We start from the raw sequence: 7,483 nt of genomic DNA, 5'->3' as shown, positions 1-7,483 counted from the left end.
AGTTGATGGGTCCAGTTCAAAAAAACCAGTATACCAGAAAAAGAAAACGAAGTTAATAATGCAAATGTATACACCAAGAATACTTCAAAAAGTGTCACAATAACCCAACCAAGAGATGAAAGGAATGACACGAGCACCGCCAAAAATGATTCCAAGGGACCTCGCAAGGAGAATGAGAGAATGTCCTTCACACCACTACCAGTACCCTACTCTGAGATATACGCCTCATTATTAAAGGCGGATGTGGTACGCCCTTATCGTTTGACTCATCTGCAACCACCGTACCCTCATTGGTATGACGTAAATGCACATTGTGATTACCACAATGAATTACTGGTCACTCTATTGAGAACTGTTTGGCCTTCAAAAAGTTATGCAAAATCTATTAATACTGGGGGATTGCAATTTGATTCACCTGATGTCGACACACCCACTACCGAATCATGGAGGTAAAGGTGTGAACAGTCCATGAGGAGAATAGGAAAAAAACGAAGACAGATGTTGATGAAATCAAATCTCCTTAATTTGGGTGTTCCAACAACTTTATCATGTCATGGTTCAACAAGATCCTAAACCAAAGCCCAATGAATGTGAAAATTATTGTGAATATCACCAAGAAGAAGGACACAAAATTCAACTTTGCCCTGAATTTAGGGGGTTACTACAAAAGTGATGGACAACAAGGAAATAGAATTCTTTGAGAAAGATGAGGAAAAAGAGGAGAAGATGTCTGCACAACCGAAAATTCATAAAACAAATAAGCATGTGGTAATCACTGTGAGACCATCTACGATGAATCACGTCAGTGAAGCCAAAAGTTGTTATCACGGCCCCTTCACCATTTCCATACCCACAAGGTACCTTGGAACTACTGCCATGTTTCAATGATAAGGGGATCTGGTTCGCTAGAGGAAACAAAAGTAGCTGAAGAAAATGATAAAACACCAGGAAGTAGCTTGAAGAATGAAATAGTGAGTGAAGTAGGGCACTTTACAAAAAGTGGAAGGTGTTACTCTCCTGAAACATCAAAAGAAGCATACAAGGGGAAATTGAAAGGAAAAGCTGCAGTGGTACCGCAAAGGATATTTAATGATGAGCCCCTACCACTAATCAATGAGTCGGTAACTGAAGCACAAGCACAAGAATTCTTGAAATTCTTAAAACATAGTGAGTATAGTGTAGTAGAGCAGCTACATAAGCAATAAGCACGAATTTCAATTCTGGATCTGTTAATGAATTCAGAAGTACATCGGAATGATCTACTTAGAGTGCTCAATCAAACATTTGTGCCTGAGGATATAACAGTGAACAAGTTGGATCGAATTGTGGGGCATATAGCTGCAGACAATTACATAACATTCACTGATGATGAAATTCCTGATGGTGGAATGGGATCGGTAAAAGCCCTCAATATCACAACCCACTGCCATGGTCATGTCTTACCAGGTGTTTTGATTGACAATGGGTTGGCACTCAATGTTATGCCTATGGCCACATTACGAAAATTACCAGTGGACAACTCACATATGAGGGCCTACCAAAATGTTGTTAGAGCCTTTGATGGAACCCAGCGGGATGTCCTTGGAAAGATAGAGGTACCATTATTGATTGGACCAACTGTTTATAATATTGATTTTGTGGTAATGGATATCAACCCATCATATAACTGCTTGCTTGGGAGACCATGGATTCATTCTGCATGGGCAGTCCCTTCGTCATTGCATCAGAAATTGAAATTTGTGACAGATGGCCAATTAATCAGTATTAGGGCAGAGGAAGAGATCATTGCTTCCGTGACGACTAACACCCCTTACATTGAGACCAATGAGAATGCCCTAGAGTGTTCCTTCAGAGCCTTAGAATTTGTCAACGCTACTTTCATTGCTAAAGGAAACAAGATTCCTCACCCGCATTTATCTGAGTGCACTAAGATGACTGTGCGAGAGACTCTAGGAAAAGGAGCTAAAATTGGAAAGGGCCTCGGTCGATGCTTGCAGGGGACTTTACATCCCAAATTTGTTATGATGAAGAGCGACCACTTTGGGCTTGGGTTTGAGCCTGGTTCTCAGCAAAGAAAGAAAGAATTAAAGAGGAGATGTGAAGTAAGAAGAGCTAGACCGAAAAGAAAAGACATTCCGTGGGATCGTATGTTTTTCCCTCCCTTAAAGAGCTCATTCAAGTTTGGAGGAGTGAACGATATGGAGCAACAGTTAGCCAGAGCAACTGATGAAGGAAAGCAGATGAAAGACAAAGACTTGTTTGACGAAGCCATGGAGGGTTTGGTCATCAATATGATAACTGGGGACGATAAAGCGGGAAAATATTTGGCTAGAATTCGTCCTTGCTTCCCAGGAGAAACGCTAAAAAATTGGACTGCAGAGGATCTCCTTGTAGTTGTTAAGATTAATTTAGAGTAATACCCAGAACTAATCCTTATACTTGTGCCCGCGAGTATTAAGGAATCTTTTTGTAAGGGCAGCTATGTTAACTCTACTTGCTTTCAATGAAAGACATATTTTTGTTTCTCAAATGGCCATCATTATTTACATTTTCATTCTTCATTCTGTGTTCTTCATTCTTTACATTCATTTCATAAATTTTGTCTCTCCTCCCAAATATATATTCGATTCAATTTTTTCCCTTTGCAGGTGTCACAATATCAATAGCATGAATGTTTCTAAATTTAATCTTGAGATAAACTTTGAGCGACCCATATGTCTGGAAGAAATCAATGAGTGTCAGGATGAGGTAGAATGTGATGTTCCTAATGAACTAGTAAGACTGGTGGAAAATGAGGACAAATAGATCTTACCTCACCAGGAGGAGACTGAGATTATAAACTTGGGAACTGATGATGAGAAGAGAGAAGTAAAAATCGGCAGTGCACTTTCAGTTGAAATAAGACGAGACCTAATAGATATGCTCCAAGAATTCAAAGACATCTTTGCGTGGTCTTACCAAGATATGCCAGGGTTGAGTACAAACATAGTGGTGCACAAGCTTCTAATAAAGCATGAGTGTAAGCCAGTTCAGCAAAAGCTCAGAAGAATGAGGCCAAAAATGCTGTTAAAAATTAAAGAGAAAGTGATGAAACAGATTAATGCAGGGTTTCTTCAGGCAGCAAAATATCCGGAATGGGTCACTAACATATTCCCCGTGCCAAAGAAAAATGGAAAAGTTCGCATGTGTGTGGATTATAGAGATCTCAACAGAGCAAGCCCAAAAGACAATTTTCCGTTGCCTCATATAGATACTCTAGTGGATAACACTGCTGGGCATTCGTGGTTTTCTTTTATGGATGGCTTCTCTGGTTATAACCAAATCAAAATGAACACTGAAGACATGGAAAAAACCACATTTGTGACTATGTGGGGCACAGTTTGCTATAAAGTGATGCCATTTGGTTTGAAAAATGCTGGGGCAACTTACCAAAGAGCTATGGTGACTCTTTTTCACGATATGATGCACAAAGAGATTGAAGTGTACGTATATGACATGATTGCCAAATCCAAGACTGAAGAAGAACACATTCAAAACTTGAAGAAACTTTTCCAAAGATTGAGAAAATATCAATTGAAACTCAATCCAACTAAATGTACCTTCGGGGTAATGTCAGGGAAACTCTTAGGCTTCGTGGTTAGTCAAAGAGGAATTGAGATCGATCCGGACAAAGTAAAGGCCATTCAAGATCTTTCGCCACCTCGTACACAAAAAGAAGTTCGAGGTTTTCTGGGAATGTTAAATTATATATCTCGATTCATTTCGCAATTAACTGAGAAATGCGACCCAGTTTTCAAGTTGCTTCAAAAGAACAACCCCGAAGTTTGGAATGACGAGTGCCAAAATACTTTAGAGATAATCAAGAAATATTTGTCCAATGCTCCAATTCTGGTATCACCAGTCCCTGGTAAACCATTAATCCTTTACCTAACGGTCTTTGAGAATTTGATGGGGTGTGTGTTAGGGCAGCACGATGAATCTAGAAGGAAAGAGAGAGCCATCTATTATTTAAGCAAAAAGTTCACAGATTGTGAGATCCGATATCCGCCAATTCAAAAGTTATGTTGTGCTTTGGTATGGGCTACCATAAGGCTCAGGCAATACATGTTGTACCATACTACCTGGTTGATATCCAAACTTGACCCATTGAAATATCTGATGGAATCACCGACTCTAACTGGTAGATTGGCTAGGTGGCAGATGTTGTTATCAGAATTTGACATTGTGTATGTAAACAAAAAAGCAGTCAAAGGGAGTGTCATAGCAGATTTTCTTGCAAGTCGTGCATCGGATGATTATGAGTCCTTAAACTTTAATTTTCCTGACGAAGATCTGATGTGCGTCACAACCGAGGATGAAACAGTTTCAAATGATAAGTCTTGGAGGTTATATTTTGATGGGGCATCCAATGCTTTAGGATGAGGAATTGGAGCTGTACTAATTTCCCCGGAAGATGTATACTATTCTTTTACAAGCAGATTGGAGTTCTTTTGCACCAATAATATGTCAGAATATGAGGCTTGTGCCATGGGTTAAGAGCGGCTATGGAAAGAAAAATTAAAGAGCTCAAAGTATATGGAGATTCCTCACTGGTGGTGTACCAATTGCGTGGAGAATGGGAGACAAGAGATCCGAAGTTAGTGGAATACAAAAGATTGATCCTTGAATTGGTAAAAGAATTTGAAGATGTCACTTTCAATTATCTCCCTAGAGAAGATAATTAAATGGCAGATGTTTTGGCCACACTGGCTGCAATGTTTCAAGCAAATAGAAAAGCTGACATGACACCAATTAAAATGCAAATATATAAAACCCCGACACACTGTTATAGCCTAGAAGAAGAGGTAGATGGTCGTCCATGGTATTAAGACATCTTGCAATACATCAAGCATCAAACTTACCCACAACAGGCGTCTGAGATTGATAAAAAAACAATAAGGAGAATGGCTGCTGGATATTTCTTGGATGGGGAAGTTTTGTACAGAAAGGGTAGTGATCAAGTTTTGATGAGATGCGTGGATGCCCTAGAAGCAAGAAGTATACTTGAAGAGGTGCATGAAGGGACATGTGGAACACATGAAAATGGGCTTTCTATGGCCAAGAAGATCATGAGATACGGATACTATTGGGCCACTATGCATTCAGACTGTGTTGATTACGCAAGAAGATGTCACAAATGTCAAATCTATGGAGATAAGATCCATACACCTCCGTCACCTTTGCACGTGATGACTGCACCATGGCCGTTTTCTATGTGGGGTATGGATGTCATTGGGGCAATTACACCAAAGGCTTCGAATGGACATCGCTTCATACTTGTGGCAATTGATTACTTCACTAAGTGGGTTGAGGCCGCCTCATATGCCAATATCACGAGATCTACAGTTTACAAATTCATAAAGAAAGAGATAATTTGTCGGTATGGGCTACCAGAAAGAATCATCACAGATAACGACACCAATCTGAATAACACAATGATGGTAGAACTTTGTGCTCAGTTCAAGATAAAACATTCTAATTCAGTGACTTACCGTCCAAAGATGAATGGAGCAGTGGAAGCAGCAAATAAAAATATTAAGAGGATCATTACAAAGACCATTGATACTTATAGAGATTGGCACGACAAATTACCCTTTGCTTTGTATGCATATCGAACTACAGTGCGAACTTCGATAGGGACAACACCTTTCTCTTTAGTCTATGGGATGGAGGCAGTCTTGCCAGTGGAAGTGGAAATCACATCACTTCGAATTTTGAAAGAGGTGAAGTTGGATGAAGCTGAATGGGTTCAGGCTCGGTTTGACCAGTTGAATCTCATTGAAGAAAAGAGATTAAAAGCTATTTGCCATGTATCAGAAACGGATGATGAGAGCTCATGATAAGAAGATTCATCCAAGAGAATCTCGAGAGGGTGATCTGGTGCTAAAAAATATCCTGCCAATTCATAAAGATTTCCGAGGGAAATGGATGCCTAATTGGGAAGGTCCATATGTTGTCAATAAGGCCTTTTCTGGGGGAGCGTTGATTTTGGCAGAGATGGATGGAAAAAAACTGAGAAATTCGGTAAACTCAGATTCTGTCAAGAAGTACTATGCTTGAAAAAAAAAGAATGAATGAAAAAATGAAAAAGTGAAAAATAAAAAATAAAAAATAAAAAATAAAAAAATGAAAAAATGAAAAGAAAAAAGAAAAAGGAGGGTTCGAGATGAAAATCCACAAAGGACATCTTGAAACCAAAGAAAGGCTTTGAGTTGAAAACCTGAAAAGGCGACTCAAAGGCATTTTGAGATTAGGCATCAGGCAGATAAACCCTCTCGACAGTCTGATATTTTGAGAGAAGTTTCACGTCTACAGACATTCTGGCAACCCTTGAAGTCCTCCAGACAGAAGCTCAATTCAATGCTCCGAGTTATATCAAGTGGATTGGTTTAGGAATACTCGTGCTAGTGACTTATAGGGACATCTGACTTGTAGTTCTAAATTTTCACTATTTATATGATTGCCATCACTTTGTAAAATCAATTCCTTGTCAGTAAATTCGAAGTTTGTTATTTCAAGCCCAATTCTATTCGTTTTGTACATACACATAAACATCTTGTAAGTAGATTGACATACCATTAAAAAGAAAATAAAAGATTTCTTGGTATTACTTTGAACTAATATTTCTAATACAGAAAGTCTAAAGTAAGTCAGGACCCTAATACTCGTGTATATAGTCGGAGAGTGTAGGGTAAAACATGGCCAAAGAAATGCATGTGAATTGAAATCTCGAAGAGTACATTGAAAACAATGATATTTTGGTATGTGCTACGACTGGATTTTGTCAAGAAATTATCTACCTGATAGAGATGAGCAGTTCAAATGGAAGCAGAAAAGGATTTATATGGGAACGAGAGAAATGAGAACTTATATAAAGTAGCCCAAGTGAAATAAAAATGAAAATCAAATGATACATTTGAATTGAAGATTTGCATGACAACAGAGCTCACCATATTAAAATGACATCATGCATACATCAGTAGGCATCTATAAATAGGAGCATACTCACCCATTTATGTTCATTGAAATGCTTTGACAGAAATGCAGGGATATTTAACAACAATCAAATCCACCACAGAAGGAGGTGAGCCAACATTTCCAGAAGAGTTCATAATGAGAATAACTCATCCTAAAGGAGAAGGTTCGTAATGAGAAGAGCCTGTTCCTTTCAAATCCACCACAGAAGGAGGTGACCCAACATTTCCAGAAGAGTTCATAATGAAAAGAACTCGTCCTAAAGGAGAAGGTTCGTAATGAGAAGAACTTGTTCATTTCAAATCCACCACAGAAGGAGGTGACCCAACATTTCCAGAAGAGTTCATAATGAGAAGAACTCGTCCTAAAGGAGAAGGTTCGTAATGAGAAGAGCCTGTTCCTTTCAAATTCACCGCAGAAGGAGGTCAACCAACATTTCCAGAAGAGTTCATAATGAGAAGAACTCGTC

This window comes from Hibiscus syriacus, unplaced genomic scaffold, assembly GCF_006381635.1.
Source record: "Hibiscus syriacus cultivar Baekdansim isolate YM2019G1 unplaced genomic scaffold, ASM638163v2 tig00110013_pilon, whole genome shotgun sequence".
Classification (NCBI taxonomy): Eukaryota; Viridiplantae; Streptophyta; class Magnoliopsida; order Malvales; family Malvaceae; genus Hibiscus; species Hibiscus syriacus.
The sequence above is the reverse complement of the archived record's forward strand: the minus strand, read 5'-3'. Positions refer to the sequence as shown.